The sequence below is a fragment of the Cololabis saira genome, chromosome 10 (assembly GCF_033807715.1).
Source record: "Cololabis saira isolate AMF1-May2022 chromosome 10, fColSai1.1, whole genome shotgun sequence".
Lineage (NCBI taxonomy): Eukaryota > Metazoa > Chordata > Actinopteri > Beloniformes > Belonidae > Cololabis > Cololabis saira.
The window spans coordinates 24314310-24339833 of NC_084596.1; positions in this window are offsets into that span (position 1 = coordinate 24314310).

Below are 25524 nucleotides of genomic sequence, written 5' to 3' on the forward strand. Positions count from 1 at the left end.
TTACAATTCTTCTTCAGGAAATGTTACTGCAGTACGCACATTGAAAATGATTTATAAGATATCCAGCTGTACCTAATACGTTCCTGACCATTCACCAATCATTTGTTTCCTAATTAGATTACCATAAATTCCGGACTACAGAGTGCACCTGATAATAAGCCACACGCTCTAATTTTAGAAAGAAAATCCATTTTGTACTTGTACAGGCCGCAGGTATCTAATGGCGCTTTTATACTAGTACCTACTCAGCGCGACTTGACTCGCCACACCTCGTCTTTTATTTTTAGACACCCAGATCAGAAGTAGGAGGTTGGAGCAAAGCTGCTGTGACGTATTTGATTGTGTGATCTAAACGGAGAAGACAACAACCCTAAATATGTAGAACCTGGAGGAGATGATATATGTGCTGTAGGGTCCGTGGCTTGTGTTCGATATCAAGTTAAAAATTCAGAGTGAAAGAAGCTTCAAGTGGCAACGCTTTTTTTGTTTGTTTGTTTGTTTGTTTGTCTTGGCGCTAATGGGAGTCAGCTGGGAGCCGCGAGCGGCTGAGAAGTGACAGAGCTCCTGGTAGATCTGGTCGTTCCTTATCGCCCGTCTAGATCCCTTTTTAATTCTCTCCTCAGCCACCAGGTTTATGAACATCTACATCTCAGAGTTGGATCACCAAACAGACTTTTGCGCTGTCATTGCCTGTTTGAAAAAATGAACAAGAAGCCGCAAGTCGCTCTTTCGCTGATTTCCACCTCCTGACTCAAACGTCTGACTCCCAACCCCCCGACCAATCGGTGGCCTGTAGTGTGATGACGTCAGATGCAGCCCGACTCAGCCGGCTTAGAACCTTGACAGAATAGATACAGAAAAAGTATCAACTTGGCATGCCTCCACCCGCCTCCACCTCTAGTGGAGAAGCGCCAAACCGGGGTGTGGCGAGTCGAGTCGTGCTGAGTAGGTAGTAGTGTAAAAGCGCCATAACGTTGTATGAAATATTTACACAAAAAGATATTACACGTGAGAATTTTTTAAACGTTTGATGTAATCTGTATGGTAAAACAAACAAATGCACATATTACAAATGCTTTTTACTTAACAGTGCACGAACATTGCAACCAAACAGGAAAAGTCAGTTATCGCCTTCTTCTTCCTCCTGCGCACTAAATCCATCAAAGTCCTCTTCTTCAGTGTCCGAATTGAACAGGTTTAGAATATTGTCACTCACGTCAGTCTTTTCGTTGCTGCTCCCACTTGAGCACTCGCGGTCCTCTTCAGCATACAGCAGCCCGGCCTTTCAAAACCCGCTGGTGATGGTGGATTTTTTGACGCAGCTCCAGCATTTATAACCCACTGGCAGACTTCAGTGAAAGATGCTCTTCGCATGTGGCCGGTTTTGGTGAAGAATTTTTCGCCGCTCGTCATCCAAGCCTCCCACTCACTGCGCAGTGCCACTTAAAATGCTCAATTCACGCCTATGTCCAGTGGCTGCAAATACTTGGTGGTGCCCCCAGGAATCACATCTGGAAGTGAGTTTGTACTCTTGATGGCAGCTTTCACTGACTCTGTTATGTGGGGCCTCATGCTGTCCATCACAAGCAGTTCTTTTTTTCTGCAAAAAGATCCCCCCGGACGCTTCCCATAGCATTCTGTCAGCCATTCCTTCATTAGGCTTTCTTCCATCCAACCTTTTTTGTTGACTTTAACCACGATTTCTTTTGAGATTTTTTCCTTTGGCATTGTCAGCCGCTTAAAAATCACCGTGGGTGGAAGCTTAAGTTCGGATGCTATGCAGCTCAGAACACAGGTGAAGTGCGTTCTCTCGTGACCAGTTGTCTTCACAGTGATGGACGAGTCACTTTTTTTACGAACAGTTTGAGTGAGAGGCAGGTCGAATGTCAAAGGTACTTCATCCATATTTATGAAATCATCTGGCCCGATTGGAATTTTCTGCCAACTTTGTTAGAGTAAACTTACGGAGGTTGGCACGTTTTTCTTCATAGATGGGAGCTGCTGACACAGTGTCGTGATCGCGCACAGACGGACAGACCTTTTCGTTTCATAAATGTGAAACACCAAGATGGCCCACCTCTAAAATCTTCGATTTTCATGTCGGTGGCTATTGCCTTAGCCTTCAGCCTGATCTGCATGGTGGAAACACTGCCGCCTCCTGCTTTCTGTGTGTTCATCCAGTCTTCAAGAGAGTTTTCAAGTTTTGGCCATCTGCTGTGATTACCTTTGAATGCTTTTGTCATCTTTTTGCATCGAGTCAGTTCTTCATGCTGGCGTCTACACCTTCTCACCATCGATTCATTTATGCCAAAATGGCTTGCCGCAGCTCGATTTCCTTCTTCAAACGCCAGAAGGATTGTCTTTAATTTAAAAGCAGCATCGTATGCTTTCATGTTGATGAGGTTGAATAGTAATGGCTGATTAGACGGTAATTTGCTATGAAAGTAAACATGATATATCGCACAATTTTATTGGACCGCTGTGAATTACTCATCAATTCTATTGGTCTAAAGTTTTTGGCGCGAAGACAGTAGACCAATAGAAAAGAAAACATGCATTAGCCACACCGTATTATAAGCCTCAGTGTTGAAAGTGCAGGAAAAAGGTAGTGGCTTATAGTCCGGAATTTACGGTCGTTTATAATGGCTGAAATGGACTTAAAAAATAAAACAAAAATTAAAATAAGAAAATGGAAGCGCAAATACTGAGACACAGTTTCCCAGGAACATCTATAAAGAGTAATAGTGAAAATAATACTGAGGTTTTGAGGTTTAATCACTGCTAACTCTAAGGAAGGAAAGCACACACACAACCACACACATGCATGCACACACACACGCGCGTACGTACACACACACACACGCATACATGCACATACACACAAAACAAACAGCATTATGTGCTACAGGAGCCTGTGAGGAGATCTGGATAAATGTCAGTCAGGCTGATATTTTAAGATGAGGAGTCAGACTGAATTTTGAGTGAGTTTTTTCTTTCTTTTTTTTAAGTCTTAAAAAAAAGTCTAAAAAAGTTTAAAGCCCCTCTCCTTCTTGAAATGAATAGTGTTTCACTTCGATTGTGTGCTGAATATAGCAGAAGGGGTGTTACAGTCTAGGAAAAGTAGAACTGAATACTTATAGAGTATTCACTACACAGTAGCCTATATGTAGTATGTAAGGTGAGATGTTTTGCTATATTTTGCAAGTAGCAAACAAAATGTACTAAGAACTGGATGAAATAAATACATTTTTTGGTCATATACAGTAAGGTTTATCTGAATCGGATTAAAAATATATTTTTTTAAATGTATTTTTCAATTGGCAGGTTAAATCTTAATCTCCATTTTTTCATTGCAACTGAGAAATAATATCACAAATTTGTGAATGTATAGCGTAAGTTGACATGTGTTAGCCAGGATGTTACATCTCAACAATGTGGTGTAACCTTATTATTAATTTTGGGTAGCATAACTTAAAATCGTTTCTCACATGCTCTTCATTTCCAGAAACAACCACAATGAGTGGAGTTTTGCCAGATCTGTCAACAATTAATGAGAAGTTGTTTTGGGCGATGGAGGCATTGTAAAAGCCTGTGCGTGTTGTTTGCTCCATGTGAGAGGTCCAATGAATCCCCTCCCACGGGACCCAGAATTCCTGGTGGTGCCCCTGGAGACTTGAAACTGAACATCAAATTCAGAATTTGCTTAGAAAGCAAACTATTTGCATCATAACAAACCTGTAGGAGGCATGTACTGTCTCTGTGTATGTAAAAGGCTAATAGTGGTCCTAATACCTTCACTGCTTCCTGGTTTGTGTCCTTAAGCCAGTAATGAAACTGACATAGTGAACAATAAACTGTGAATTATTGTTGTAAGACAAGATGTGCTACAATTTCAAATTAGCAGTAACCAGTTTAAGACACAAAGGGGGAATAAATTAATATCTTTATATTTGGGCTGACATACTTTAGGCAACATTATCACGTAACTTGGACGGATACTCTGTAGTGAACAGCAAGGTTTTTTTAATGGATGTTGGTTGCCTTTTCTCTGCAGTCTGGTGTTATTTCGAAGAATGCTTTTGAGGCTGTTGGAGGTCATAAATTCTTGAATGAAACATTGGCAATGAGAGAAGTATTTATTTATTTATTTCACATTCTTGACCATATCTGCCTTCTTTGAAAACCTCAGGTTTTGTTAAATTTAAGAATATCTTTCAAAGTAAGATTTCAGATTTCAGTTTCTGTGCTCGTTATTTGATTCCTGTTATCCCCCAAACTCCTTATGCACACCGGCCACTCATAGTCCTGGATAAAGTGTGACATTACCTGAGCCTAATCTGTGCAACACAGACTGTTCCAGTGAAACCTAGCCGTGGTACACTGTGTTCTCTGTGCTGTACATTTCACTCAATGAAGACAGCTGCTACTGCCAGGTTTTGAAAAGGAGTTACATGGACAGGCAAAATAGGTTGTTTCTTTGGAGTAGAGGGGCTGCTATGTTCCCTGTACAATGCCATAGTCTGGCGGTGAGAGCCTTTTGTGTAAAAGCATTAAGATGGGGATAATACAGCCTTGTAAAAAACACCCCACAGACCAAAGGGAATAACAGACAGACACTGAGGTATTATCACATTATCACCTGGAGCTAGAAAAAATCTGTCCTTGACTTTAAAAGTAGGCTTCGGTGAGCTATCTTAGTAAATGTACAGTATTATGCCGGTAGGGTATATTGCACTACAAGCAATATGTGGTGCCCTACAGAAATTAAAAAGGCAAGTAAATGACTTGAAATGATATATGGAGTCTTATGCAGAAATCATCATCATTCATGCAACCCAGCCGTTGTGCCAAATACGATGATGTGATATAAGTCATGTTCAGTCGTATAATTCGTAAATGTTCAGATTATGTATCTCCACAGTGTACATTTGCTCCAACTGTTATAAGTCTTCATAAGGCTGCAGTACTGATGAATAATGGACTGTTCCGAAGAGATACAAGACCCTGACCCATGTGCTCAATAGGAGCAGTTTCATTTTAATATAGAAAACCTAAGAGGAGAATTACGGTTTGAAGTGGATGGAGCTTGTTCGAGACAGATTGCGGCATGATTCCTGAGTCCTCCTGAGTCTTTTATTTATTTTTTTAATATATGTTAAACACTGACAAGGAATTTTAATTCTAGATCAAAGCAGTAACCTTAAACTTAACACCTCAACAATAATTCAGTATTTTCGATTTGATGTAAAAAAAACTGTTAATCAGACAAATTCATCTTCTGCTCTTTGTGAATAATTGTAATTCATTTATTTTATCAAGGCAATGTGTGAAATATTTGTGTTCAGTCAAAGATGGAATATTTGGAAGAGGTTCATGGTACCACTCCGTCTAATTACAATATTAGGGAGCCAGAATTGCTGCTGTGAATGCCCCAAAATTACTTTTTTTTTTTTTAATTTTCATTTATTTTCTTTATCTCTCTTACCCTCACCATACATAAGCCATGCTGCTGGGAAGTGGGAGCAGATGTGGACTGTTGCTCAAACGCACTGCAGAGCACTGAGTCTGAAACACTAAGTAGCTGTGCTGATAGAGCTGTCAGCCTGCGGGGTGTTTTGAAGGCAAGGCCGACACGCATCTTGCTGCTCAAGCCGTCCACAACCTCTTGAGTATTTTTTTTCAATGACCCGTAATAGCTTCTTAACTGGTTTCTATCAATGACTAAGTGGTCTCGCCTAATTTTTCACACCCCATTGACAAGTTTATCACTACAGGGCCGCCGCATTCTGCTTCCCAATATAACGTAGTGGTCATGTGACATGCATTCATGTGTGTTTCATTTCATTTTAGGTCTTTGGTTTAATTTTCTGTCTTTATAATCACTGTATCATTTTGAGTAGGTTTTGCAGTACCCATCTTGTTTTTTGGGGGTTGTTTATGAGGGGAATATCTTAGCTCAAAAGGACTAAAGTCTAAAGTTTGCTCCCACTATGCAATCACATTATTTTGTCTTGTATGTTGAAGAGTATCATAAAAGCTGGCTCACAAACTTGACACCACATTCCCCAATACAATATCAGTGTCCTTGCTGAGTAAACTGCTCTGTCATTTATACTCCAGTGAACTGCTTTGGTTGGTTAGGTGGTTTGCGCGTGTGTGTGTGTTTGCATTTGTGTATGAGACAGAACAAACTCATCTATCTATCAGGACAGGTTCACGGGTGTTTTCAGTACGTGTCTATGAGTTTAAGAAGTGTTTACTTCAATCAGAGATATCCTCTAGAGCTATAGGGGATATATTGGTAATCTCAGCAGCACAAATACATAATGTAATGATGATAAGATAAGCTGTACCCTGTGTGTTTGCTTACTGGCTAAAGGGAGGGATATAGAGCCTCTGTAAAGAGTAATGAAAGAGTTCCGCTATCAGCAACAATAACCAAGATAAATATCCTGCAGGGGCTTGGTATATATATTACAAATTAAAAGGAAGACTGCCTCAAAAGTCAACTTTTCAGTGTTTTTTTTTTTTGACACTCCACAGCACTGGAACTAAACATAATTATTATGCTATATCAGAGCTGAAGCTTACGCGAGGCTCAGCAGTGCAAGCGCTTCACTTTCTGTGACGACTGAAAATAAATGAGGGCGAATTGTAAAATGGAACTGCTGCCATCATTTAAAACAAGACAATGGGAGTGCTTACTTTTTAGGCACACAAACTGTTAGAAATAAGACAAAATAAAAGTTGTCCCAATCAAAAAGCGTTTGACCATAGGAATGAAAAAATACATGCAAATAAACTTTTGCATTTGAGATAATACATTACAGAAAAAGAAGAAAAAAAAGCTGGGAGGAGGTCGACCTTAGGTTTGGAAATTATGTTAAAAAAACACAAACATTTTAAACGGTAGATATTATAAATATCAAAAAACAAAACAAAGACAGGTAATCCATCCTTCCATCCATCCATTTCGCACTCCTGCTCAGGGTCTCTGGGTTCTGCAGCCTACCTGCGATTGCTGGGTGAGAGGCGGGGCCCACCGTGGTCAAATCAGCAGTTCTTCACAGGTCCAAATCACAATTTACAACCACCAGCACACCGAACATGGATGTTTTTGGGCTGTGACAGGAAACCAGAGGACATGTAAAGGTCACACAAAGACTACAGTTTGGATTAAAATGAGGGGGCTTTCTGGTTGTGGAACATTTTTTGTTTTTAAATAAATCATTTTACTTGTGAATATTTCCTAACACATTTAAATATATTTACCAGGGTAGGCAATTTCAGCATGATGTCACATTTGTTGATACCTGAAGAAAACTAACAAAACACAGCAAGCTATATTTATTTAGGGTCCCCAGGGGTGTACCCGAGATAATGAATGGGTGGGTGGGTGGATGGCTTGATGTTTTCATCCTCAGTCACTCTGGTTTTCTCCTCTGTCATTACTTTCTTGAGTCTCTTGATGTCCGTTGGAGCTCTGTGGCTTGGTTTCACTGCTGCTGATGTGTGACATAGTGCCGTCACGCGCCATGCAGTTCTTAAGTAACCTTAACCAGGTTGGGAGCCCAAAGTTAATTTTAGTGTTTTTTGCTGATAGTAAGTGTAAAGGATTGAAGAAGCTAAACAAAATCTCCTAAAGTAATCCAATATTCCTTCAAATAAGATCAAAAGGGATATTTTAAATTGAAAAAAATTATATTGCGCTGCTTCATGTAAATATGCGCTTATAAACTCTGTGGCAGGTTGGAGAGGTGGATGGGACACGCACCTGTGTCCCATCCACCTGAGTGGCTGGTTCTCTCCACCTTCCTGCCTTATAAGGCGGAGCCGGACAGCAGCAAAGGGGTCGGAGGAGCTGCTGTCAGGCTGGGATGCTTGTGCACATGTGGGTGATTATTGAATAAAAGGGTCTGCACGAAAACTCTGTGTCTCTCCGTCCTTCGGTCGGCCCCGGTAGCACTCGCCCTGCTACATCTGGCGCCCAACGTGGGGCTTCGAAGGGCGGAGGAGGGGACGCATGGAGCGGGCCCTGGACGCGCTCGCCCAGGCCATGGCGGGCATGACGGCCATGTTCCGGGACCAGGGCGAGCGGCAGCTGGCCGCGATGGAGGCGCTCGTGGCCGCGGGGAGACCCACCCCGGCGCCAGCAGCACGGGAGGAGCTGGCGGCGAAGGCTCCCGAGACGGCGGGACCGACGGAGCGACCCATCCCTGCACCCCGCCTGAGGTTCGCAGCGGCAGCGCTGGTAGCGCCGCAGCTTTGGGGCCGCGAGACAAAAGCTGCGGGCCGCCAGGCGACGGCTCCTGGGATGGAGTCAGCGGCCAAGACGGAGGCGGAGTTGGCTGGGGAGGCGGCTGCGGAGGCGCAGCCGCCAGCGACGGCGGGTCCCGCGGAGATGGGGGCGGACCAGCAGCCCGCGCAGGGCTGCGTCGCGGAGGAGGAGGAGGCGGTCCCGGAGGCGGACCGGCAGCTGGCGCGGGGCCGCCTCACGAAGGAGGGCGTGGTCCGGGACGCACCAGCTCCAGGACGGGGCTGCGCCGCGAGGGACGCGGTCCTGGACGCACCGGGTGGCCCGAGGCCACCATGGGCCCGGCCCCGAGAGCGTCTTCCACGGCGGGCGGGCCGACGCCGGGGGCGACCCCCGCGACCGTACCGCAGGTCAGGCCGACGCCGGGGGGGCGACCACCCGACCAGGAAGCTCGGAGGGTTCCTCTCCCGCTCCGAGGGGGCGGGGGGGGGAGTAGGCTCGGCCGGACGGACCCCGGCTCGAGGTTGGCGTTGGGGGTGTTTGGCAGGTTGGAGAGGTGGATGGGACACGCACCTGTGTCCCATCCACCTGAGTGGCTGGTTCTCTCCACCTGCCTGCCTTATAAGGCGGAGCCGGACAGCAGCAAAGGGGTCGGAGGAGCTGCTGTCAGGCTGGGATGCTTGTGCACATGTGGGTGATTATTGAATAAAAGGGTCTGCACGAAAACTCTGTGTCTCTCCGTCCTTCGGTCGGCCCCGGTAGCACTCGCCCTGCTACAAACTCAAATTATAAAGTTTTAGTAACTGGTTGATTTCTTTGTAACTGTATACAAGTAACTTACTTTCTAAAAAGTTCTGATATAACCTTTTTATGAAATTAGAATGAAAAAAGTCACTTTCAGTGGTCACTTAATACAAACTTTTTCTCTCTTAATCCCCATTATCCTTCTTGTCTGGTGGCTAACAATATCTTTTCTTTTTACCTCCTATGATAGGGCTGCAGAAAATTGATTATTTAAATTCAAAGGCCGGTGCATCATAGCACATGGTCCTTACCTGTATTGATTATCCTTCAACCTGGTTTGACATGGACTCTTTGGACACTTCTGTAAATTTACAAAACAAAAAGGAGGGGGATCACTGTTTGAAGAATTTAGTGGTTGTCTGCTGCAGGTTCGTTCCGAATATGAAGGGGGAGGTAAAGCCTTTATCTAGACTTTATCTACAGGAGCTGGCAGTGTCAAAAGCTGCATTACATCACATATGTGAACATCATCCGTTTGCATTGTGAGAATAATGTAATATTAAATGTATTGGGCAGTGGCAAATATAACCTCTAAAGTACTCCTGGAAAGCACGGATGCCTAATTTAATATCCTTTAAGTGTGAATGAACTGCTATACAGACTTGTTTTAATCGGTGTTTATAAGTGTCTCCAATTTCACAAGCTTAGGTGTAGAAAGCACGACACTGCAATTCACACCTAAATCCCCATATTCATGTATTCTCTCTTTAGTAAACATTACTTCAATGGACATTACATTAATTGGAAACCAAGCATAACCACATTATTTGCCTAAAATTAACTCTAAATTACTCTGACCTAAACTCTGACCTAAAATCAAATCTTACCTCTTTACCACTTTGCATTATAGCAATTTACATTGTGCCCCTAAAAGGTAGCCAAATCTCCACTGTGTATCTGAATGAACAGATGTATGTCCCTACAACATGGATACATCAAAATATCCCTTCAAAGACATTCTGGGGAAAAAAAAATAATGCAGAAATATTTTCATTTAGAAAGAAGAGGGAAAAAAAAGCCAAAGGCTAAAAAAGGAGCACAGAAATCCAGCCTGAGACGGGAATGAAAGGATTTCTTAAGAGTGCAATGGTGATTCAATGGGTTTGTATAAATAATTGATTTTTTTTTTGTTACCTTTGATAGGTACTTTCAGATGTCAAATTAGGGAAAAAAAATGTTAATTGTTATTTTCATTCTATAATAATCACACTCAACTCAAATGTGTAGCGGCCCACTTGGATTAAACACACGTATAATGCTCAGAGCTTCGACTGGTGCAACTTTTTCTCTCCTCATTCTCTCTCGACATTTTGATACCGTGAAAACTATAAAATGGACACAAAATATAAAAATGCCATTGTACAATATTTCACATAACACATAAACCCAGGTTCACATTTGAAACTTAATACGAATCATTGTAGTAATTTAAAGGGGACCTATTATGGCATCTAATAACTATTTTAAACAGGCCTTGAATGTATTAAAAACAAGCTTTTGATTGTTTTTGCTAAATAAATTAGAAATTCAGCCTCTGAGCCATGTCTGCAACTTCCCAGTCTCTAACCTCATTATCTATGTGGGATTCTGAGTGGGCGGGGCTATGATAATAGCTGTGCTGATAGGCTGCCTGAATGACGCGATACACCGCTATGAAAAAATGGCGGAAGCTCCGGCCGGCGGAGTTAGTTGTGGGCGTGGTTTCACGCATCGGAGGCCAACCGATGCAAATTGCATTTTGGTTACGTAACGACAGGAGCAGAATCTGAACTCGTAGAATTTCCTTTTTTCTTAAATTAAATGAATCACGAATTTTGAATGAATGCACCATTTTTCTCCTCCTACCTCCTTCTGCTTCCAAGGGCGCAGAGTTTGAGCTCTGTCTGCTTGCAACTCATCCAACTCATCCGTTACACACCTCCGTAACAGCCTTTACATGTGACATACAAACGACACAAAAGACGGAACCAACCACAATAAAATACCTTTCACAAGTTTCAACTAAAATGTGAAAAGTGGTCTATGATGAGACGTAATGGAAAGTCTACAAACGTTGGACAGGAAGTAGCAGAAGGAGAATGGTGCTTTTCAAAATAAAGGCACAAAACGTAGAGCTACAGAACTGCATCCTTAACCATGAACCAAATAAGCTGCCATTTACAAAATGAAAGGTAGGCCTACAGTATATGGACTGCTTCTTACTGGTAGTCCCAAGTTAAGGTGGCTTTATCTGGCTGTCTACAAGCTTACTTTATTATTCAAATCAGTTTAATACAAATATTGTTCTTTGAAACATCTATGTTTTCTAATATGAGCCCATACAGCAGATTTTCTATAAATTCTGCTTCTAGCTACAAAGCTTCTAAAATGTTAGTTTTGTAGATACAGACCCAAAGATAACGGTTCTAGATCACTTATGATGTAACTCTTTCTTTTTCTTAATTTCAACAATTTATACAATAACTGTCAGCTCTGAACTGCACGTGCACGACCAACAAAAGGAAGGTAATAAGCTGAAGGCCTGCTGTTTAAAAACAGATGACACCCTACAGCCTTACTTACTTCTGAGTGACCCTTCAAAAGTGAATTTATTAAAGAGCGTAAAGTATCATCCCTGTATAGCTTTCCTTAAGTAGAAGCCATCAATATGACACTGAGGCACATAAAGAGTTCGGGATGGGTGAAAGGAGCGGCAGAGGTGATGACAGTACTGTCAACACTCAGAGGTACTGCACACAGGTCTTGCTGTTTAAAGGTGTGAGACAATCAGAGAAAAAACACATGCGTGAAGCCTTTTTTGTAATATTTTTGTGACGCAAGCTATTTGCTAATTATTTATTGTATTTATTCAGAAATTATTCTCCCAGGATGAGCTGTTTTTGTGCTTTAAACACACCAGTGACAGTTATTGTCAATCAACAAATAATGAGTTGAGTTGTTTTTTGTGGAAGAGTCAAGTTTCACTAAGACAGCAATGACATTGGCAGAATGTTTGAGGATGTGGGCCAATGTTTTCACAAATTTTAATTATTCGTTAAAAATATGTTGTCTGTTTGTCCTGATAAGCTGTTGGCTGATTCCACTTGGTATAGCTGTGTGAGCACAGAGGATTTTGTAGCTGCGCGTAGACGTTCCTGTTTGCATGCAATCAATATTGTCAAACACAACAATCACAAAAACAACAGCTTCAATTTAGATTGCCTCTTTACAGGTCTTTCTGTCTGAATCTGTTTTGAATTTGATGTCAGAACCTATCAATTTTATCTTTCCCAAATGTATTTTAACAATGTTTTATATCACAAATGCTTTATATGGGTTTAACTTTGTGGCATAAGGCCAGGAGTTTAGAAGTAAAGGTTTTTTTTTCCAACCAACCATGTTTTTTTTTTTTTTTTAAACAGTGGAGCACAATGTTTAAATTGGCAGCTCAGAGGAGACAGGTGTGTAGTCCTTAATTGCCCGTATTTGTATTCATCTCACTTTAGTTAAAACCATTTGTGTGCAACAGGGAGCTGGGGATAAAAAAGACAGTCCAATCAATTAGGTTTTCAAGGGCTTCGTTTTGCTCTGGCCTTCCCAATCAGATACAGCTCGAATTGTCTAGCAAAAAATAAATAAATAAAATACAATAAAATTAAGTAAAATAAAAGCAAGGGGGCCACCCAAAATAAAAGTGAGGTGCAGCTATGGAGCCAGTGAATGTTAGCTCTTGTTTTCCCAACAATTTTAGTCCACTAACATCTTACAGGAAAATGTCATGCTGGAGATGCTCCGAAGCCACTTTGATGTCTTCCCCAACAATGGAGAAGTGGTTGTTTTGGCAGCAGTGTAAACCTCAAACCAATTCTCTTGTGTAATGATGTGACAGCTGTGGCCTTCAAGGGAATGTGTCCAATGACCCCGCAGGTGGATCGCTGCTACCACATCAGTATTGGTAGACAAACAACTATCCAGACAATGTGGAAAAAAATAAGAGGAAATGTTTGGAGTGAAGAGGACAGAAGCTTTGAGACGCCGCGGGGTACACAGGGTTAGGCCTGGATTTGAACAGAGTATATGAGTGTGTGGTGTTGCTGGAGTGTAAGGTGAAAATAACACATGATGAACTCTACTTTCGGCTTGTTTTTGGTTTGTTTGTTTTTTTAAAACTAAAATAAAATTGCACACCATGATTCGCAACAAACAAAAACAAAACTTATACCACCCTTAATCTTTACGTTATCATTTTCTGAATGATGAAATCTCTAACATTGCTGTGGAAGGGTTTGTGTCATGTTACAATGTTTATTCAGTTGATTGAAGGTTTGCAGAGAGTGGTTTGGGCATAGCTCTCTTAAGGTCCCACCACAGCATCTAAATTTGGCTGAGGTAGAAACTTTGCCTGGGTCATTGTGACATGTTTTCTTTTGAATCCATTATAATGCAGGTTTGTTGGTGTTCTCAGCATTTATGTCCTGTAACATGAACCAGTTTTGACAACGGTAAGCTTTAAAGTCGTTGTTAAACAGTTGGCCTGACAATTAAATCTAGAAGATTTTGCTGTCACTGTAACTGTGACTGTAAGAGACGAAGTCCTGTTGCTCCAAAACCCACTCAAATCATCCCCCTCAAACATCTTTGAAGGTTATGAAGAGATGTTTGTGTTTATGATAGTGAACTGATTTCCATCATGGTACTGTCCATGTTTACCAAATGTTTTCACTTTGGTCTTGTCTGTCCAATGGGCATGGTTCCAGAAGTCTTGTGGTCCAAAGGTTGTAACTTAGCAAACCTAAGCCATGCTTCCATGTTCTTAAGAGAAAAGAGCTTCTCCTGGCCAACCTCCCAAACAATCATTTTTTTGCAGTACTTTTCCTTTTCTCATTGCACTGCCATTAATGTAACTTTTAACTTGCTAACCAAGGTCCGCTCCATTGGACCGCTCCTCCTGCGAAGATTGTTGAGGTCTTAAATATTTTTAAATAATCTTTGTTGCTGTAAAAGAATAGATACATTTTATTCTATTTTTTTTTTTGAATGGCTTGACAACCTCTCCCAGATTGTTGGACAGCAACAATTATTTATCTAAACTCATACCTTGGTATGATGTTATGCACCTGAATGCTGTAAATCAGCAAACTGTCAAAAACATCTGCTTTTGTGAAGGAAGCTGGGTTATTTTGCTAATGATCAATTGACCTGGTAAATTTGATCAGCGGCATCTGGCTGCTACTTTTTTTTCCCAAAAATTCAGTAAGGGCAGTATTTCCACACACTATTTTGTAATCTTTGCTTTGTTTAATTGAATAAGTAATAAGATGATGTAATGTGCCAGCTGCAGTCCATCTGAGTTAACATTTGCTTATGTTTAGACCCTGTAAGCACAAATAGATTTCTTTTAAATAGGGCTGGGCGATATGGCAAAAAAAGTGATCACGATTTTTTTTTCCCATATTGAACGATCTCGATTTTTAATCACGATTTTTAAAATCAGAAGATCCCCCCTCCCTTCTGGAATAAAATAGAAAGAAACCAGAGATTAGTTTTTTTTCTATTAACAAATAAAGCAAATAGCATGTTTTAACAAGAGCCATATAGAAAATGGCACAACAAACAGGTAGTTTTAAGCAGTTTAAAAAAGTTTCAAGTAGTTTTAGCAGACAAAATTTTTTTTCATGATCATTTAAAATGTAAACCAACCAAAACATGCGGTTGTTCACAGTTTTTCATTTATTTTGCCTTTTTTTTTTCACAATTGCATAGATAAAATTGCAATGACATTTTTAACAACAAAACCAGTAAACTAATATGAGTTGAGCCACTGTCAAGCAGCTGGCGATGCGGTTGCTTAAATTGACCAAAAGGTGCCTCTCTAACATCATAGTTTTTTTACTGTGCGTGACTCTGACGCTGGTTGGTAATTAAGGAGTTAAAACTCACTCGCCACTTAGGGGACTCAGTAGCCAGCAGAAACAGCAGTAGGATTATTTATTACATTTATTAACTGTAGTACCGCTATTATGAGAGGTTATTTCTCACAGTATTAGCCTAAAGGGACTTAAGGCTGATTTATGGTCCCGCGTTGCACCAACGCAGAGCCTACGGCGTAGGGTACGCGGCAGTACGCAACGTACTGCGCGTGTCGCAACGCGGTTAGGCTTTCTTTTTAATACGAACTGATTAAATTCTGTAGTGGATAGCCTGAGTAATAAGGACGTACCGTTTTTATGGTGACAAAAAAATCATCATGCTGAGCTCTGCTTGTTGCCTCCGACACATTCACTCCGCTGAGCGCGCACACACACACGCACACACATGCACGCACACACACACCCATGTCGGGGCCGCAGAGTTTCTCCCGGTGATCAGTAATTTGTGTACAAGCAGAGCGAATCACAACTTTAATGAGTGCGGTTCAGTTTGACATTATTGTCAGTCTATGAGAAAAACATTTAATTTTATTAAAATCTAAAAATAATATTTATAGGCTAAAAAAATAAACGTCATTAAAGTAGCCGGCTGGACCTAATCGAGTAGTCAGCTATATGGCCAGCAGCCGGCGCTTGTGGAAAGCCCTGCTTTAAGGAACGGACCAGAATTATGCATGGAATGGTGAATAAACGTAAAACACAGAGCTACGTACGTCTCCCGTCTGGATCCTTACCGACTTCCGCGGCATCTCATGCGCATGATCAATTAATGCAGAAAGTGTGTTGTGATTGGTTGTCGTGCACTTTGCTGCAGCATGTTTTGCACGTGATCGAGAAAGTACACCCACAGCTGATCACCGTGATCGAACTTAATTTGATCGCGATCACAAATCGAGATCGTATAATCGCCCAGCCCTACTTTTAAATCATATCTATCTATCTATCTATCTATCTATCTATCTATCTATCTATCTATCTATCTATCTATCTATCTATCTATCTATCTATCTATCTATCTATCTATCTATCTATCTATCTATCTATCTATCTATCTATCTATCTATCTATCTATCTATCTATCTATCTATCTATCTCTATTATTTTGCTTATTGCATGATTGAAAATCTTCATCAATCTCTTGCACAGTGCGGGGACGTCACTCATGTCTTCGGTTTTGCTGCGTTGAAGCCTTTGGCACCATTCCATTACCATACTGTGAATGTAATTAAATCCAATCCAGTATTTACTGACAAGGTGTGTGTGTGTGTGTGTGTGTGTGTGTGTGTGTGTGTGTGTGTGTGTGTGTGTGTGTGTGTTTAGAGGCTTCACACACCCTCTCTGCTCCTCAAACACCCCTCCATCTGTCTGATTGGATTGTAGTCCCAGGCAGTACCAGACATGACATGGACGCTGGAGGAGGCAGACCAGACTGAGATCCCCAACCTACCTCTTACTGTTTTTAATACAATATGACCTAGCCGGGGGGATTCAAATGCAAAAGTTAAAAAGACAGTGTGTGTGTTTGTTAGTGTAAGTGTGTGTGTGGATAAGCATGATAACAGCAGTTAAGTTCCCTCCAGGTTAGTGCACAAATAGTGTTTTCTCTGTGGGGCTTGTTCTTGATAGAGCACAGCTTTGACAGATAACAGATACAGTTTGGACAATAAAGTCTTCAACGGCAGCAGAGTACCGAAAGAGGCAAAGCCATACAGATTCACTGTTGAGTGGGTTTAATGACTTAATGGTACAGAGATCCAATAGAAAAACAACAGCATGCGACTCAAAACATATTTTAATTAATTCCCTTGACAATAGTTTCCCTGTAACTGCATTTGGAACACTGTTTGGGATGTTTTGGCATTTTAGCACAAACCACAATATTTAATTTCAAACTAGTTATTCTAATTGAATAAACATTTCGTAATGGATCTAGGTTTTTAGGTGGCTCACTGGTTAGTGGCTCACTTTGAGTTTAATTAAAGAAAGAAGTAATTTCTCTCTTTTTATGGCAAGGTTATTGACAAAATATCAGGTGCAACAGATATTTTTATGGCATTTCATTCACTTTCAAACATTTTGCCTCTCCCAATAGGAACCTGTTGAAATACATAACGCATAAGATCTAACATTCAATTTCCAGCAGTGCTGCATTTCATCTGTTTTACTAACTCAAAAGCTGAGTGTGGCCCTTCAGTAAAGGACAAATGCAGTTTGACTGTTAAAAAGGGTTTGCAAGCACATATGGATTTACTCTGCTTGTGTATTGCCTCATACCTTTACTGTCTCCCTACCTAGTACTTCACAGCTTGAAGATAGTATGGGTACCGGCAGACTGTATAATATATAGAAAATGAATCAAGTGCATTATGAAGCATGTAGTATAATTCATGTATTTATTTTCTTCCCAACTCTTTTATAACAGAGTTAGTTGACACAAAGGCGAAGTTGAAGTATATCTTTGATACAATCATGTGGGACACTAGATGGAAAGCTTGTCTGTGATGTGTTCAGTCAAAAGGCATGAAATAACATTACAGTCGTTCCTTTTACTGCTGGCAAGACCGTGTTACCTCCTGTTCTTCGGACAGTTGTTCTTCACATACTACAAAGCTATCAGGACATCGGTGTGGAGAAACCTGTCCTGCTCATTGCTTCGTTACATCACCAGGAACTGTAGCCAGACGTGGCAACTACAAAGAAAAAAGAAAAGAAAAGAAAAATTGCACAGAGCTGAAGGGACAGAAGCCCACAGCAGATAGATACCCTCTGATTATGGCAGTTAGGTCTTATTGTGTGTTGGAACAGGTAGTGATTGAGGTGGGAGCAAGACTTTGGAAGTCAGAGCCAAAGGGACTGAGTGACTGAGTGAAAACAATGACAGTTATGATGTGGTCTCCTTGATGTGGGCTTTGTGCTGAGCGAGCAGGGCCAGAGAGGGTACTACGGGGGAGTGTAGAAAAGCTCCCTGTGGAGTGAGTGATAGAAAATGGTGTTCAGTTTCATGGAGTTGTGCAAAATAGGTTAGACAAGAACACACAGTCAAAAAGGGACAGAAAAAAACAACAGAAGTCAAGACAGGAAGTGACAGATATGTAACATTTGTATGCGTCAGTGTGCTTTTCAGATACCGGAACAAGCAAGGTGCATATTCTAATTTTACATTGCTGGCTTTAATTTTTCCCACTCATCACTGCTCTTTTTACTGTGCAGCCTTCAACATTGTCTCTGTGTTTTTCTGCAAATTAAGTCCTGTGATGCAAGTTTCTTCAGGCAGTTCACTAAGGTTGCTCCAAAAATAAACTTGGCTATTTGGCTGTTTTTAATAGCATAAAGCCTGAGCTAAACTCAATTGTGGCAATTAAGTATTAAAACTGCTCATTGTCAATCTCTGATTGTAATTACATTGTAATGGAATTTCATTCATGCTGAATTACCCATTAGATGGTATTTCTATACTCTTTCCTCTTCTTTTATGCAATTTTTATCTGTTTTTAAAATCTTTTCTTTACTCTGTTTTATACCACCCCTCTGGTTGTATCAACCACTCTCACCTTTTGTTTTTATCATTCTTCTTTTTTTCCTTAGCCTTTCACTCTTTTCGCTTCATTCTTCTCTGTCATGCAATAAGGAGTCTCTCCACCAGCTCCCTGCTCAACCAAATGCCGGCATTCATCACATCATCCAGGAACAACTCAACAGTCCCACTTACGTGCTGTATTAGAAACCGAGATGGGCTGAGAGATGCTACCTCTATCTAATTTCTCACTGCTGTAAATTGAGAAAGAGAGAGAAAGCTATGAAATGGAAGCAACGTGGAACTCCTCTGATAAACTCTAATAAAATATATCAAATATAAGCATTGTCTGGATGCACTTCCCAAAACTAATCAGAAACTCTTGAATTTTTTTGCAACAGAAAAGTCTGATATATCTTTCCTGTATAAAACTGAAATAAGAGCGACACGGAACTAAAGGGAAATAATACATAAGAATGCTATGATACATTATTGCTTTGGATTAAATATGCATTATCTATCCACTTTTATCTCTCTCTTTCCAAACACTCCTGAACAGCAAGATCATTTACAGTATCTCATATGCAAGACAGTTCCATCCACAGCATAGGTAATGCAGGCTGCTGACTGTGGAAAGCTTCAATCTCTTTATTTTTTTGGAAGAAATTGGAGAAATAGCTTGTTTTATGGCTTCTAGCATTTTTAAAAACAGTTTTCTTATTGTTTATTCATAATAGGTCCCCTTTAAAGACTTGGCAATCTTTGTTTGTTTTTCATATAATGGTAAAGAGTTTTCTACACCCAATGTAATGCTGGTAATAAGAACCACATTGTAGTTAACACAGTAAGGGCCTGATTTACTAAAGGTTTGCGTGCGTAAAAACGTGTGCAAACTTGACATCACCCGCAAACCAATGTGCAAGCTGATCTACTAACAGCGTGCAAAGAGGACTGCGCCTCTCAAATGAGCAAAATAGCACACGCTGTTCATTTAGTACTTTTGCCCTGATGAATAATCAATATGGGGCGTACCCGCCAGAAAGCGCTAAATACTGGGAGGGGAAAATGCAAATAGGTTCATTTACCACACGCAATGAGATTTACCAAGCCTGAAAGTTATTGCGGGGATTGTGATTGCGTCTGTATTTAATACGTTCGAAAGGAAGGTGCTAATCTGCCCAGCATTACGCACCGATGGCTGCTGTTATTGTGGCAAGGAGGCGACATCGCCAAAATCAAAGAATACGCAGAGAGAGAGAGTCTTTATTCTGCTGCATGCTATTTTAAAAATGGTTGCACAAGTTTTATTAAAGGCCACTTTTTCTTTAGTTCTTCGCCTTATATCTTGCCACCTTCTTTTAACCTCATCTTTTGTCTTACCAACTGCATTTATTCTATCGCAGATTTTCTCCCATATTGCGTTTCTTTTGGTAATGTTTAAATTTCTTTGCTATAGTTCATGAATGTGTTTTTGCCTCTTCCACTAATATCTCTAACTCCAACTCGTCAAATTTCATTTTGCGCTTGCGACTATCCTGCTTTCCATCCACACTCTCCATGGCGCAAACCGTAAGACATGCAACACCTCATTTAAATACTGCGGTTTGCACCTGTTATCAATTGCGCACGCATTCTTAGTTGATCACCCGCAAAACACACAACAACAGCACGTGCAAACTTTTTCAGTGCACACGCAATTTAGTACTCTTTATTTAGGATCTTAGTAAATCAGGCCCTAAGTGTAGAATACAATGGCACATTATGCATTTTAAGTGCAGGATGCATCAGTGGCACTTTTATTAATCCACACAATCTTGAATCTCATCTTCTTGACCCTGTTTAAACTAACCACAGCCTTGCCTAGCTGTTGTGACCAGTAGAATGATATCCAAATAAACCAGAGAGAGGCTATTGTACATCTTCCTCCTCTCCCAACCACTTGTGATGTTGTGATTAACCGTGATGTAAAATCTAGAGTTTGTAGGGGTGGGCTGTCATTTATTTTGATTCTAATTTTCTCTTGTTTATTTTCTTTGAGGAGCTAAGTAATTGTCTTTTGGCTCATTTATTGTTGGATAGGTACGTCTGCTTATGTTTGTGCTTTGTTTGTTGTTGTTTTGGCCGTGGTCCTCCCTGAAGCTTAAACTCTAGTTTTCTGGTCAGTGCTTGTGAACTTAATAGAATCTGATATATCAACTTGATAATGTCTACTGGCTGCTTGAGGACTGGCGGAGATGGGGCCTATTTCATGTTAATGTCTTTTGTAACTACTAGACTGCAGTCTGGGGCAAAATGCAATATAGTTTTTCAAACATCATCCAAGGTCCACCTTCAATATTTACATTTTTCTTCATATTTGAAGCAAAAAGGATGGGAAAGAACAGGTTTTGCATAAAAGTTGGAGATCATGAGGATTTCCATATAAAATTATGATTGGTATGTATACAGAGCTATAGAGAAATCAGGTTTTAAAGCCTGAGGCCTAGTGTGGGAGCTGTATAGCTTTCATGTTTTCTTTATTTTTTCATTGCACGTTCTTTAAAAAAAAAAGAAACTCAATGAAACAGATTTTTTAGATCAAGTGTCTTAGAATGGTAAGGTGGGAATAAAACATTGCATCAGCACAGCCATTTTTTTTTTTGTTCTGTGATATTCATCCAATATATGAATCTGGTCTTTACTGACAGCCGTGAGGGTTGTAGCCCAATATCATACATGCTGATCATGAAGTATTTTTTAAAGACCTTGATTTTAGAAGCATAAAACTACAGAAATGAATATGAAACTCATGTCACAGATTGCGCCATTAAAGATACAGTATTTTCATGTTAGTCAACTCTCACACTCTAACACAATGTCTCAATTAATAACAATAGTATTTTACACGTCTTTAAGCTATCACTTTGATGTGTATTAGTAAGAGTTGCACCGTGTAATTTGTTTACATTTTTTAGAAGAAAAATATTCAAATGTAACATAAGTGTTTAACCATTCTTTCATTGTTTAAAATCTATGATATTCTTTATGAGTTTAAAATACTTGCAGATTTCTGTTAAGGGCAGCAAGGTTTGATAACTAAGCAACAAATCGACAAAAAGAGATAATAACATATTATTAAATTTTTTATTTTATATCGGATCTTAGTAAGAGATGTGCTTACTTGGCCTTTTCTTAACTATAGCAAACCTACATAATGATCAAGGATGATTTGCCAGTGGCAAATCCTCAGGCATGTCCTGTAGCACATGCAAGCCCAGTGAAATATATTTTAAAGCGAAATAAGTCTTCAATATGAAATAAATAGATTTTTAACAAGAGTTTATTTCTGTACATGATACATATATAAATAGTTTCTACTCGAACACATGGTCAAGAGTAAGCCTACTTAACTAATTTTGCTAGATTGTTGAAGCAAAGGGTGTGAGGGTGAATGTAATGTGACGTCTGCCAAGAGTGTCTTTGTGCTCAATATGAGAGGGACTTAAATGTATTCTGAAAGACTCTTTTCTTTCTCATGTCATAAGATGATAGCTGGCAGGTAGCCATTGTGTCAAGCTATGCTCTCATATATATATATATATATATATATATATATATATATATATATATATATATATATATATATTGATAGATTCCTTTTGAAAAACACCATATCCACCCCCTGTGGGCTACTGGGCCAGGTTACCACTGTTCTTCATGGGTTTACCCTGATGCTAAGTCTAATCTTTAGACACAGCAAGCAAAGATCCAGTTATCACCTTTCAAAAGAGAAGACAAGGGCAGGGTGTGTTCAAAGAATATGACATATGTCGAGAACGAGTTCCTGTTATGTTGATATGACTCTTCCTGAGGCGTTCTATTGACAACTCGCAGCAGGTTGCTGTCGATTCATCTCTCCACAGCACTGACATTCAGTCTAGCAAAGGGACTTCTCAGATGGATATTACAATGCAATATAGAAAATCAGTGAGGATAAAATGCATTGAACTCTAAACTGTTTCCATCGAAGGCTCAGCACTGCCAGTGAAATGCTGCTATGTCACATGCAAGGGAAGAGAATCTTCATCACTACCGATACAGTGTCTATATTCATAATTTCCAACTTGCGTTCACAGTAATGAGACTAACAATTGTTAGAGGAAAACCTTGTTCATTATTGTTGTCAGAAACAAATAAGTATAACAAAGAGGGTTTTTTCACAGAGGCAAGGCTCATTGTCCATGTTATATCATCAGTTTTCTGTCAAATTGTTATCAGTAATGTCTTGTGTGCTAACTGGAAGTAATTAGTTTGGTCTCTTGGTAACTTGGTGACTTTATGCGTTCACAAATGGAGCTAGAATGGAATGGGAGATTTATATGTGCAGTGGAGAGGCATTCACAGCAATGGGAAAGCGATTTCAGTCTGTGGAGTTGCAGATAGAGTCACACTTAAGCCTGGGATATACTTGCTGTTGGTGCTTGCGTTCGCGTCCGTTCACGTCCGTTCGAGTGCACCACCAACCGCAACGTCGCTCGCGTAGTACGCGAGGAGAGCGCGTCGTACCGGTGGTGACCGGTAGGGGCAGTAAGCAGAGCAACAGTTGGAAAGTGATTAAATATTTAGTAGTAGCGGTAGTAGCAGCGGTAGCAGCAGTAGCAGATTAGAACAACAAAAGTTTACATGACAATATTGGACGATGTAGGAGATTATAACATCGCTTTGGTTGCAATCTTGGCAAAGGAAACGGTGCCAGCGACCTCCGCGTCGTCACTTGTGGCCACTGGTATCTGACCGGGACCAGCACCACTCGCGGCCAGAGCGAGAACTGCAGGTCACGTACACGTTCAGTGTCTTTTTGAGAACGTGCACGTCGACACGTCAAATGAACGCAGGATACGCGTGGCGGCCATGATGCGTACGCGGTCTGAACTGCAAGCATATCCCAGCCTTTAAAGGCAAAGCTCTCAGTTTACCAGTTGTCTTATTTTCCAACTATCAACTGTGGGCGGTGACCAAAAGAATTAGGTTTTGAATACAAGTGACCAAAGTGAACTTTCTTTGAAAGAATTGGGCAAGGTGTTTAGCCACCTGGGTAGGACTCTGAGTAGTGTTACTAGTCCTCCACATTTAAAGCAGTCTGAGGCTGAGGTAGTTTGTGCTCTGGTTACAATACCTGCTGGATGCTTTCCAGGTGGGTGTTTACATATTCTATCAGAAGGAACCATCAGGGCATGTCCAGGATTTGCTGGAGAGTATCGCCCTCTAGAATAGATGGCTGGAGAGAGGGTGGTCTGGGGATCCCTGCACCACCCAGGGCTGATCTTAGATCAATGGTAGTAGATCGGTTGATGGATGTGCGGGTGGACTGATGGATGGATGGCTGACAAGAGTTTTTTCCTTTCTAAATGAAATTTAGAAATAACACAGAAAGCCTGAATGAATGTTCTCTTTTTTGGTTAAGGAACCAAAAAAATAGGGTTGAATTGTTTTAAGTTTGAATCCTCCAATAATAAAAGACTGCGTGCATGATAGTCATTGCAGTTTCTTTATATTACGCTAGTCCAAAAGAAATGTCCTCACAACTTTTTACAAGAAACATGAAAATGCAAAAATTGCAAGTTCACTTAAATTTAATCCAATTTAGTCAATTTGTACTCTTGCACCCAATTAATTAAATCCCATAAAATTCATAAGATTAATAATAATCCCATAAGATTCCTATTCACTTTGATGTATTTATATCATGGAAATTGCTGGGAATGTATTTTAGCCTTTGCATGAGGTACGGAGAACTAAAACATAGGTATAAAGGTCAAAACATCAGTTAAAATGTGTGACCTTGCTCACATGCCTACGCACGCACACGTTCTTTTTCCTTTGAAAGTTCCACATGCTTACGTATATTAATTCCTAATCACTTTAAGTAGTTGCCTTATCTTGAGAACAGTTTCATAGAAGAGACAGCCAAAAGTGGTTACATGAGTATAGGTCCAGGATGTTTGGGGAGTGAAAGAAGACAAAGAGAGCCGAGTGATTGGGACCAATCAAGGCTCAAACAAAGGGGGGGCTAAGTCTAAACCATGATTCCTCTTCACCAGTTTAGCCAATTATTTTGTAATAATTTATCTACATATTTGCATTTTTTTCAGAAGAAAATCTCTCTGCACATTTTCAATTGATCTTCTCTGGAAAGTGGTCGGCCGAAGAGAAAGAACCTTGCACAAGCTTGCTTTGAATCTCCAATAAGAAAAACTTTAACTCAGAGAAGTTGTCTGAAAAAAAAAAGAGAAGTTGTCTGTCTTTATTTTTTAAGTGTCTTCTTTCTCATTCCAACAAGCATGCAGGTTTCAGAAACCCTAAAACAATTAAAAAAGCAACTTAAAGTGAAGGAAAATGGCAACTTGCATTGTATCTTCTATTAAATTCAGTCCCTCATCTTAAATATCCACGGAGAGCCAGACAACAGTTGAGAGCAATAAACTGCTTTGACAAGAGATTCCTATTAGATCAATGGAAACATTGAGAAACTAAAAAAGATTAATTCTAGATCAATGGCAGTGTCATACATACAAGTATCATCTGCATTATAGAGAAAATAATAGAAACAAAGTAAAAAATACCGGTCCAATCACAGAACCTTGTGGAACACCATGAGAAACATATAATTTAAATAAACACGAACTGGTCCAATAGTCCAATATCGTTTCGTTAATGTTGGTTTTTAATCACATTTTCAGTCAGAGCAACTAACAAACAGCTTTTTTTACAATGAGCCCCCTTGCTGAACCACATAAGAAGAATTTGGGCTGCTGGATATGAGCTATGCCTTACTCTATTGGAGGTGGAAAGAAAGCTTATTGATTATCTCCTGCTGTGTCTGTCAAGTATGAAAAAGCCTTTCCAAGGAGGCCTGCAGCGCCAAGCGTCCTTACCAAAGTTCAAAGAAAATGAGGGTTTTCATGTTCTTTTAACGTGGCCAGAATAAATTAAGCACTGCTATTGGTTATTTTTTGTTTAATTAAACTGCAAACTCAAACACACTGTAAAAAGCACAAATCGTG